The following is a 12713-nucleotide window of genomic DNA, read 5'->3' on the forward strand; positions in this document are numbered from 1 at the left end:
ACAGAAAATATACATCAAAAACAAATAAACATAACCTCAAATAGTTGACAAGAAGAATTACTGCATTAAACTAACTCACTGAGCAAAAACGAATAAAATTCTCTCAATTAACACGTTTCTTCAACTAAATATCTAAATGAAAAGTCTTATTTGATCACACAAGACACAAAACACGTAAACAATAAATGAGAAATTTCTTATGAACAACGATATAAACGAAATTGTTTGGAGTCAATACAAACAAGCTTTTTAAGCCCCTCCCAATTTTGTGACGTCAGACTTGGCTGTCTGAAATGAAAACGTATTTTAACGTCATTAATCTTACGTACCTATTTAAAATCACCTACAAAAGACGTCTATATGACGTAATGTTCAAACACGTGTATATATTCAACCAAAGCTGACGTTTCCTCGAGGTTATATGGCGTCACTTGGTTGCCTGGGTAGTAGCTAGAAACTTTTGTTTATCACAATTTAGTAGACTGTATAGTACCCACACTTTCTGCCAAGTATGATAAGGATACGTCAAATAGTTTGAAAGTACTTGGTAAAAATAATTTTTAAATTTTTAAATAAAACACCCTGTAACTCAGTAAGTAGCCACATTTTATTTACGTGATTTTAGACCAATCTTTAGACGTCCGAGTGATTGCCGGTATAAGCAATCCCCCACTTACTGACCAACAGCTTCGGGTGGAAGAGTCGGTAAGTGGAAGGGCACCTTCTTGTCCTAGAAATGAGAAATCCTTTCTAAAGGCGGACGAACCAGGCATGGTCAACGGCGTGGAGATGCATAAGACAACGGGAAACCAATGCATTAAAGGCTCATAGAGCATCCCTAGTTAATCATCATGACTAACAACATAACCAAACACTCTACTGATCATGAAACTCGGAAAACAAGATCCGGCAGAGGAGGAAACTCACAAGACTGCAAGGCCTCCCCGGTCGTCAACATGCGAAAACCTTGCAAAGTAGCGACGTGGAATGTTAGAAGTCTACATCAAGCTGGAAAAGTACATAATGCCGTTAATGAAATGGAAAGGCTGAATGTAGACATTTTAGGAATCAGCGATGTCCAATGGCCCGACTCAGGAAAGATGAAAATCAACAATAAAACAATATACTATTCAGGAAGTCAAGACGGTTCACACAGATATGGTGTCGGGATAATACTAAACAAACACATGGATAAAGCTGTAGTAAATTTCATTCCATACTCCAACAGAATTATCCTCTTACAATTAAATCAGAATGAACCCAAATTAAACATAATACAAGTTTATGCTCCGACTGCGGACAAACCAGAGAGCGATATTGAAACTTTCTACGAAGACCTAGACAATATTTTAAAATCCATTAAAACGCAGGATGTTACAATTATAATGGGAGATTTTAACGCAAAGGTTGGAGACGAAAAAGTAGAAGAATGTACAGGAGGATATGGTCTGGGCAACAGAAACGAAAGAGGTGCCAGGCTTATCGAATTTTGCCAAAACAATAATTTTGTCATAACTAATACATTGTTTAAAATGCCAAAGAGAAGACTATATACCTGGAAGTCACCAGCAGATCAAGAAGGGAGAATTGTAAGAAACCAAATAGATTATGTATTGATTAGACAAAGATACAAGAACGCAATTATATCTTCAAAAACCTATCCAGGTGCCGATATAGGATCAAATCACAACCCAGTAGTGACCAAAATTAGACTCAAAATGAAAATAATAAAACGCAGAACAACAGATGTAAAAATCGATACAAGTAAACTAAGAAACCCACTCATAAAACAACGCCTGACAGATGAAATTAATAACCGTTTAATGAATGTTAAAGAACAAATCCAGCAAAATACTGAAACAGAGACAAAATGGTTATTAATAAAGACAGAAATAGATAAATGTCAAAAAGAAATTCTTACACCAACCAGATACAAAAAGAAACAATGGATGACGGAGGAAATCTTAGATTTAATGGAAGAAAGACGTCAGCATAAAAATAAAGATAATCAGATGTACAAAAATGTGGATAAACAAATAAAATCCAAAATTAAACAGGCTAAAGAACAGTGGTTAAAAGCACAATGCGCAGAAATAGAAGAACACCAGAAAAGACATGATAATTTTAACACACATAAAAAAATTAAGGAATTAACGCAGATCAACAGAAAAAGAAAACCGGGAATACTAAAAGATACAGATGGGAAACTTGTGTTGAGTACTAACGAAAAATTAAAGAGATGGACAGAATACATAAATGAATTGTTCAAAGACAATAGAACAGAGCAGATGGAAGTCGAAGTAGAAGATGATACGGTTTTGAAGATATTAAAAGAAGAAATTAAATCGGCATTAAAAAACAGCAAAAATGGTAAAGCAGTAGGTCCAGACCAAATTCCAGTAGAAAGCTTAAAATGCTTAAATGATGAAACCTTAGACATTATCGTAGACTTGTTTAACACAGTGTACAAAACAGGAAACATACCAAAACAATGGTTACTCTCAACCTTTTGTGCTATCCCTAAAAATACAAACGCTAAAGATTGCAGTGAATACAGAACAATATCATTAATAAGTCACATTCTCAAATTATTCTTGAAAATAATACATGGTCGTATAAACAAAAAACTAGAAGAAGGAATAGATGATAGTCAGTTTGGGTTCAGAAACGGACTAGGAACCAGAGAGGCGTTATTTGCTTTTAATGTGTTAGCTCAAAGATGCATGGACATGAATGTGGATGTGCATGTTTGTTACGTTGATTTTGAGAAGGCTTTTGACAAAGTATGACATGAAAAATTAGTCCAAATTCTAAAGACAAAAAACATAGACAAAAGGGACTTACGAATAATAACAAACCTTTACTGGAATCAAAGAGCACAAATTGTAATAGATAACGAACCCAGTCCAGAAATTGAAATCAGGAGAGGAGTTCGGCAGGGATGTATTATGTCTCCATTACTCTTTAATGCATATAGTGAAGCCATTTTTGAAGAAGCATTGCTATCTCAAAGTGAAGGAATAATAATTAACGGAAGATCTATTAACAACATAAGATATGCAGATGACACCGTGATTATAGCAAGCTCTGCTGAACAACTCCAACTACTACTGAACAAAACAAACAATTTCTGTAAAGAATATGGACTAAAAATGAATATAAAAAAGACCAAATACATGATAATAACTAAGAAAACAAACATACAAACAAGCATACATTTGGGAAATGTACCGATAGAAAGGGTTGATAAATACAAATACCTAGGAACCTGGATTTCAGAGAAAAATGATCAAACAACAGAAATAAGGACCAGGATAGAAATAGCAAGAAATGCGTTTGTAAAAATGAAAACAGTTCTCTGCAACAAAGACCTTAGCTTAGAACTGAGAGCAAGAGCTTTGAGATGCTACGTGTTCTCGATACTACAATATGGACTTGAAAGCTGGACATTAAAGCAAGAACACATAAATAAGCTACAGTCATTTGAAATGTGGTGTTACAGAACAATGCTTAGAATAGCATGGACACAGAGGAAAACGAACACGGAAGTACTGCGAGAAATGGGTAAAGAATGCGAAATAATAAACACAATAAAAATAAGAAAGTTACAATATCTGGGACACGTAATGAGGGGACCGCGATATGAAATGCTAAGACTGATAATACAGGGAAAGATAAGAGGCGGAAGGAGTATAGGAAGAAGGAGATTGTCATGGTTAAAGAATTTAAGGGACTGGTTTAGATGCAGTTCTATAGAACTCTTTAGAGCAGCGGTGGATAGAGTAAAGATAGTGATGATGATATCCAACCTCCGATTAGGAGACGGCACTTGAAGAAGAAGAAGACCAATCTTAATATTTTTAGGTCTAAAATCTACAACTTAGAGATTCGATATTCTTAATAAAACTTAACCCTAAAAGGGCCCTCCAAGAAAAAAAAAAAAGAAGAGGAAAAAAAGACAATAAAATTTGTTAATTAGTGAAAAATTCCCAGGAATCCAATTATCGAAACGGTATTTCAAAATGTTTAATCCCCGCGACGTTATTAAAAAACCAAATTATAAACAAATTTGAATAATTTTCAAATGCCATTTTAGGGGGAAGTTTAATTGAAATTTGAATTTATCAATACGTTTATCGAAAATATACAAAAAAATAAAAATAATAAGATTTAATACAGGTGAAAACCGCGTTTTTGCAATTGAAAATAGAGTAACATTTAATAAACAAATTCAATATCTCAAAAAATATTAAATATTTTCGGACCAATTTTTTTTTGTTTAATACTGATAACATAGCACAACTTTTTCTGTGAAATAAGATATTTTATAGTGCTTATTTAAAACGCTAAAAATAATTTTTTGCAAATTTGTTTTTAAAGATTTATGTATAATTATTTAAATAAATAGGGGGTCAAATTTAATTTTGTAAGTCTTATGTGAAAAATTTGCCCTTCAACTTTGCAGAAAACAATCCTAGACACCTTCATTAGTAATTGAATGACCTCAGCAGTTAAAAAAGTAAGTTTTTTGCAAAAAGGCCCATTTTTAATTATTTAAACAATGTTCCCCTTGTATGATTTGGATACTTTCTTGAAAATATCTTTTGTACCCACCTAAACTTTGATATAAAATTTGTTTCAACCTGTACGAATTTACATTTTGATTTACATGTAGTGTAATTTTATTTTACTAGACTAACAGCGATATGAAATGCAAGACTGATAAAATAGGGAAAATAAGACGCGGAAGGAGTATATGAAGAAGGAGAGTGTCATGGTTGAAGAATTTAAGTGACTGGTTTGATTGCAGTTCTACAGAGCTCTTCAGAGCAGCTGTAGAGAGAGTAAAGATAGTGATGATGATATCCAACCTCTAGTTGGGAGACGGTACTTAAAGGAGAAGAACTATAGTACTTGAGAACATTTTCCTTGTGTGCCGTGCTTGTTTTCAAGCATTGGCTATTAAGCGTTTAAACTTAGCGTATTAAACTAAGCGTTTTCCTTCGATTTTGCCCTGAACGATCAACCGGAGTAAGCGATATTTAGGTCTCCTCATTATATGACCGAAGTATTGAACCTTTCTCATTTTTATGGTGTTGATCATTTCTCGCTCTTTATGCATGGTCTCCAGCATACGTTCGTTGAATATGTGTGCTACCCAAGGGATTCTGAGCATGCGAAGGTAACACCACAACTCGAACGCTTATAATTTGTTAAGGTTCTTTATTTTTGTTGTCCAGGTTTCACATCCATTGAACAAAACGGACCAGACGTAGCACTTCAATACTCTTAGACGCGTGGTCAATGACAGTCTTCTATTGCACAATACAGAACGCCAGCTAATAAAGCTTTTTTGTGCAAGTTCTATTCTGGTCGAAATTTCCTCATCACTTTCAACCCTGCAGTCAATCCAGCTACCCAGATATCTAAAGTGTTCCACCCTTTCCTTACTTGAACATAGATATCCCTAAATTAAAAAATAAAGTGATAAGAAATTTTCTTGTGTGAATCAAAATTTAAATAAAACACAATTTCTAATTCTTCATGTGTATGACTTTCTTCAGAGCCCTGGTAAATGAAATTGTGATATCCAATATGACAGCCCACGTTCAGTAATGTACGTGGTAAGAGATGTAAGATGTCAAGAATACAACGTCAATATTCAATGACCTAAACAAATCTATCACTGCCAGAATTGAGAACAAACTGGAGGCATGCCAACCGAGAGAGCAGGCAGGTTTCCGTCCTGGGTATGGTACAAATGACCATCTGACTTGTCTGAAGGTCCTGATCGAAAATGTGGAGTACAACCGACCGCTAGTTCTGGTATTTGTTGACTACAAAAAAGCCTTTGACACTATCGAAATGGTAGCCATCTTAAGAGCTTTGAGAGATTGTAGAATCGACTACCGATATTCCAAAATTATTCAACATATAAATATATATATATATATATATATATATATATATATATATATATATATATATATATATGAAACTTAAAGCTAAAATCAATATCAACAAAAGAATTAATATTAAAATTAAACTCACCAGGCTTCCGGGTTGAACCGCGTCGTTGGTTTCTAGGCCGAGCTTTCGACGTCCTCTCTGACGTCATCTTCAGGGCTTCCGGGGTCTCAGTCTCCTGAGGCTCCAGACACTACACTCACTACTCACTACTTCACTACTCACTGCAATACTGTTGTTGCTGACGCTGGGGCGGTCATTTATACCGTGGACTGGTGTGACTGACGTGGCTGTCGATGACGTGGCGGAGTGGGAATTAGCGCGAAGACGATTTGGAGAGGCGCGAAGATTTTTGACGGTGGGAATTGTATTTGTAGATGGAGCGGACGATGTTTTCTTTAGGAGGGGTCTCCAAGTCGAAGGTAAACGGATGCCGTCATCTCTTTTATTGAGACAATTTGGCCGTTTTTCGATTTCTATGGCTTCTCGGATAATTCTTTGTTTATAGAAGCGGATGGGGGCTATGGTTCTGGAGTGTTCAAAGTCAATTTTGTGACCTGTATGAAGATGGTGTTGGCCTAGGGCTGAAACTGAATCGGAATTGCGAACAGATATGGAATGTTCATAAATCCTATTTTGGATTCTACGATTGGTTTGTCCTATGTAAGATCGGGGGCAGTCTGCACAAGGAATTTCATAAACTCCGTGTTGTTCATTTGGAATGTTGTCTTTGACGGATCGGACAAGAGATGAAAGTTTTTGTTGGGGGGTAAATACTGTTTTTATTCCTCGTGGTTTAAGAATTCTGTCGATTTTGTCAGTAACACCTTTGATATAGGGAAGAAAAGCTTTCGTATGATCAGGATCTGACTCTTTGGGTTGTGATTGAGCGGGAGATTGAAGTTTATGGATGCTCCTATCGATGTGATTTTCGCGGTAACCGTTTTGGATGAGGGCTTGTTTTAAAGAAGAGAGTTCAGTAGATCTACTTGCATCATCGGAAAGACGGATTGATCTGGAGACAAGAGTATTAATGACTGAATTAATTTGAGAAGGTGGGTGATGAGAGTTGCCATGCAAGTAGCGGTTGGTATGGGTGGGTTTTCGATAAACAGAGTGATGAAAACCTTGTGATTGGTTCTTCTTAATAAGAACGTCGAGAAACGGTAAGGATGAGTCAGTCTCCATCTCCATCGTGAACTGGATACTGGGATGTATACCATTCAGATGGGTCTGAAAAGACGCTAAAGCATCCCTGCCGTGGGGCCAAATGACGAATGTATCGTCAACATATCGTAGCCAACATGTGGGTTTGAGCGTAGATGTGGATAGTGCTCGGGTCTCAAAATCTTCCATAAAGATATTAGCAATTACTGGAGAGAGTGGTGAGCCCATTGGGGCACCATTTATTTGTCTGTAGAATTGATTTTGGAAGATGAAATAAGTGTTGGACATGCAATGTTTAATGAGAGATAAGTGGTCTTGCTGGATACTGTGTTTCGTTTCCAGAATATTTAGGGTGTCATCTATAGGAATGTTAGTAAAAAGTGAAACGATGTCGAAACTTACTAGAATGTCTGAGGGTGAGATAGGATATTGTTTGAGAAGTTCGATGAAATGAAAAGAATTTTTGACGAAAGATGAGGCATTTTCGGCGAAAGGTTGAAGAGTTTTGGCTAGATATTTTGCCAAAGGTTGTGTCGGACAGTTGTATGCACTGACAATGGGGCGTAGAGGAAGATCGGGTTTATGAATTTTGGGTAGGCCATATATTCGAGGTGTTCTAGAAGACTTTTCACGAGGAATTAAAGTTTGTTTTACGGCAAGAGGAAGAGAAGTTTTATTGATGATGGTTTTTGTTGTTTTTTCCAAATAGGTTGTGGGATTATTAGAAACTGGCTTGTAGTCGGGGGTGTTAATGAGATTTGAGAGCTTATCGATGTAAGACGAAGTGTTTAGGATGACAGTGGCGTTTCCTTTACACACATACTTTCCATAAACACACAAACAGCCCTAAATACTTTCGAGTCTAAGACTGAAACTCAAAAGCGCAAATTAGCTCATCTAATTACCCAACAACTTCCAAAACCCAGAACTTTGAAACCCACCACAGTGGTTCACAACTTTTCTGATACCCCCATTTCTACTATTGCCACACAAGCTTTAGCAAAAGGTTTCAATTATTCTGTTACCCCAAGCCACACCCCAATTGAGACAATCATCTGTCAAACTGAGGAAGCTATCTCTCATTTACCTTCTGAAGATGCTGAAATAGTTAGACAAGACGTCGCTAGAGTTCTTAGGAACTCAAAGCCCCCTACTCCAAACATTAGTCAATCTGAGAGAAAAGCCCTGAAAGAACTTCAAGCAAATCCAGATCTAGTCATTCTTCCTGCCGAAAAGGAAACGCCACTGTCATCCTAAACACTTCGTCTTACATCGATAAGCTCTCAAATCTCATTAACACCCCCGACTACAAGCCAGTTTCTAATAATCCCACAACCTATTTGGAAAAAACAACAAAAACCATCATCAATAAAACTTCTCTTCCTCTTGCCGTAAAACAAACTTTAATTCCTCGTGAAAAGTCTTCTAGAACACCTCGAATATATGGCCTACCCAAAATTCATAAACCCGATCTTCCTCTACGCCCCATTGTCAGTGCATACAACTGTCCGACACAACCTTTGGCAAAATATCTAGCCAAAACTCTTCAACCTTTCGCCGAAAATGCCTCATCTTTCGTCAAAAATTCTTTTCATTTCATCGAACTTCTCAAACAATATCCTATCTCACCCTCAGACATTCTAGTAAGTTTCGACATCGTTTCACTTTTTACTAACATTCCTATAGATGACACCCTAAATATTCTGGAAACGAAACACAGTATCCAGCAAGACCACTTATCTCTCATTAAACATTGCATGTCCAACACTTATTTCATCTTCCAAAATCAATTCTACAGACAAATAAATGGTGCCCCAATGGGCTCACCACTCTCTCCAGTAATTGCTAATATCTTTATGGAAGATTTTGAGACCCGAGCACTATCCACATCTACGCTCAAACCCACATGTTGGCTACGATATGTTGACGATACATTCGTCATTTGGCCCCACGGCAGGGATGCTTTAGCGTCTTTTCAGACCCATCTGAATGGTATACATCCCAGTATCCAGTTCACGATGGAGATGGAGACTGACTCATCCTTACCGTTTCTCGACGTTCTTATTAAGAAGAACCAATCACAAGGTTTTCATCACTCTGTTTATCGAAAACCCACCCATACCAACCGCTACTTGCATGGCAACTCTCATCACCCACCTTCTCAAATTAATTCACAATCCGTCTTTCCGATGATGCAAGTAGATCTACTGAACTCTCTTCTTTAAAACAAGCCCTCATCCAAAACGGTTACCGCGAAAATCACATCGATAGGAGCATCCATAAACTTCAATCTCCCGCTCAATCACAACCCAAAGAGTCAGATCCTGATCATACGAAAGCTTTTCTTCCCTATATCAAAGGTGTTACTGACAAAATCGACAGAATTCTTAAACCACGAGGAATAAAAACAGTATTTACCCCCCAACAAAAACTTTCATCTCTTGTCCGATCCGTCAAAGACAACATTCCAAATGAACAACACGGAGTTTATGAAATTCCTTGTGCAGACTGCCCCCGATCTTACATAGGACAAACCAATCGTAGAATCCAAAATAGGATTTATGAACATTCCATATCTGTTCGCAATTCCGATTCAGTTTCAGCCCTAGGCCAACACCATCTTCATACAGGTCACAAAATTGACTTTGAACACTCCAGAACCATAGCCCCCATCCGCTTCTATAAACAAAGAATTATCCGAGAAGCCATAGAAATCGAAAAACGGCCAAATTGTCTCAATAAAAGAGATGACGGCATCCGTTTACCTTCGACTTGGAGACCCCTCCTAAAGAAAACATCGTCCGCTCCATCTACAAATACAATTCCCACCGTCAAAAATCTTCGCGCCTCTCCAAATCGTCTTCGCGCTAATTCCCACTCCGCCACGTCATCGACAGCCACGTCAGTCACACCAGTCCACGGTATAAATGACCGCCCCAGCGTCAGCAACAACAGTATTGCAGTGAGTAGTGAAGTAGTGAGTAGTGAGTGTAGTGTCTGGAGCCTCAGGAGACTGAGACCCCGGAAGCCCTGAAGATGACGTCAGAGAGGACGTCGAAAGCTCGGCCTAGAAACCAACGACGCGGTTCAACCCGGAAGCCTGGTGAGTTTAATTTTAATATTAATTCTTTTGTTGATATTGATTTTAGCTTTAAGTTTCATTGTATTAACCGCGGAAACCTTTCCGAACATATATATATATATATATATATATATATATATATATATATATATATATATATATATATATATATATATATATACGAAGTTGAAGTGGAAATGGCCAGGACACGTCGCAAGACAGAGAGACAACAAATGGACAAAGAATGGCCATTGTGACGATAATATAATGAATTAAGTAAAACACGTTTTTGTATTGTTTCGAACGATATAAAAATCGGATCGAAAAGCCTAGTTGATTATTATTCTTGGAGCGTTGATCGAAGAATAATAGACAACAGTGAGGTACAAGAGGAGAGTTTATGTAGGTAGTATTTCGCGATTATTTTCCGCTGTCGTTTTGGCGAGCTGAGCGAATCCGACAGTTTTCTTCTTACCTATCCTTTTACCTATCCTTATATGAGCGGTGATCATATATCCTTTATGTCTTTCCAATCCGGCGAGGTGAGCGGGATCTCCTTTCTCCCCTTTCTTTATACATTCATGTCTTATTAATAAAAGCAATTCCTATTTCGCGCGATCGTCAAAATCATTCATTCATGTACAAAAATATCGTCGCATCGGCCCGAACAATAAGCTCGATGCGTAGAAATTATAAATATATTTTATTAACGAACTTAATGAGTAATTAAGGCTAATTACCTTCTGTTTATTTTGATTCCGAATAAAATGTTTTAAAAAGCGAACTCTTTTTCTTCGACTAATAGTTAGTTACCTGGAGCAACGAAACGCAACGACCTCGTTACACCATAATATGCAAAATGAATCCAGATATGTCTTCCTGCAAGGAAAAATATCTAAAAAGCGGGGACCAGGAAGAAGAACATCCTGTTTGAAGAACCTCAGAACCTGGTTTAACACAACATCTATATAGTCCAGGAACCGAAGCATTTCACCTCGCAATTTTTACAGAATGGATCGATTTGCTTGAAAATTTGAGAATAAGTAGTGGATAGTTCAAGGATCAAAATCTATATGATGCCGAAAGGCGCTTTTACCATGGGGTCGGTTGCCACCGACCCCAAAAGTTGATAAAAACATTCATTCTAAGCAAAAAATGTTCTATACATTTTTTTGATAAAATTAATACTTTTCGATTTATTCGCTATCGAAAGTGTTAGTTTTATATAGAAAAAATCAATGTTTTTCGATATATACTCATTTACCAATCACTCAATTTTTGCCGTAGAAAAATTTTTTTCAAACCAAGTTCTTGGAAATTAAATAACGTACAATTTCATATTAAAACATTTTTTCGTATATCTGATGCTAATCTTTCTATTTTGAAGAAAATGGCATTTTTTACCAAACTACAAAAAGTCGTTATTCGCTTTTAACTCTAGTTTTTTAAAAACTAATCATTCTAAGCCAGTTAAAATCTATTAATAATAAATAAATAAAGAAGAATTAATAAGGCCAATGACTAAAAGCAAAGCTAACTTATATTATTATGCTTCCAATTAGATTTCTTTTTTTTGTTTTGAAAAAAATATATTGATTTTTTAACCGTAACCTTTTTAATTTTTATCTTAAAAAGTTTGTTAAAAAATAATTTGTTAGGTTTTTACAAGATCTATAAGACTGTTAATACCAAATCCTTTTAAAATCCTCAGTCGCAAAAAGTGGTGACTTTGAAAGGGTTGGTAAAGGTGATTTTTGCATGGTATTACAAGTTTTAATTGTCAATAGCTCACTCAATTTTTACTGTAGAGAATTTTTGCAAACCAAATTCTTAGGAATTAAATAAGCTACAATTTTTGTATTAAATATTTTTTTGTATCTCTGATGATAATCTTTCTATTCTGAAGAAAAGGGAATTTTTTACCAAACTTCAAAAATTCGATATTTGCTTTTGACTCCATTTTTTTTAAAACTAATCATTCTAAACCAGTTAAACTTCTAGAACCTATTAATAATACATAAGTAAAGAAGACGAAATAAGGTCAATGACTAATTTTAATCAGGGTGGTGATTATGGGTTTGCTTTCGATCACTTTTTCGCTGAAAAATATAGGGTCTGACATTCTTTTCATTATAAGCCACCTAATTTTTAAGCTAAAGACTTTTTTTTATTTTTGAAGATAGATATTTTTAAATACTTCAAATTAGTTTAAACAAGTGATCCTCGAAAAATGCATAGTTTTCCCGTATTTTGACTTTGAAACTACAGTATTTAGCATTTGCCGAAGAAGACATAACATATAATAAAGTATAGCTCGATTACTATTGGTCTTAAAGAAAATTTAAAAACACGGTTTTGTTGATTTTTTCAAAAGGTACATTTTTTTAAGTACATTTAAAGTGGTTTTGATAAAACAATAACTTTTTGAGTTATTTGCAGAAAAGTGATTAAAAACATTAATTTTTTTAATATAAAACTAACACTTTCGATAGCGAAT

At 35.9% G+C, this 12713-nt stretch overlaps 1 protein-coding gene across 1 annotated transcript in view; it reads right to left on the reverse strand.

Moving 5' to 3' along the window:
• Positions 1 to 12713, reverse strand: part of LOC114328475 (protein ovarian tumor locus-like) — a 116609-nt gene that overhangs the window by 73750 nt on the left and 30146 nt on the right. The window lies entirely within an intron of this gene.

The sequence above is a fragment of the Diabrotica virgifera genome, chromosome 7, assembly GCF_917563875.1.
Source record: "Diabrotica virgifera virgifera chromosome 7, PGI_DIABVI_V3a".
In the NCBI taxonomy this organism is placed as follows: Eukaryota; Metazoa; Arthropoda; class Insecta; order Coleoptera; family Chrysomelidae; genus Diabrotica; species Diabrotica virgifera.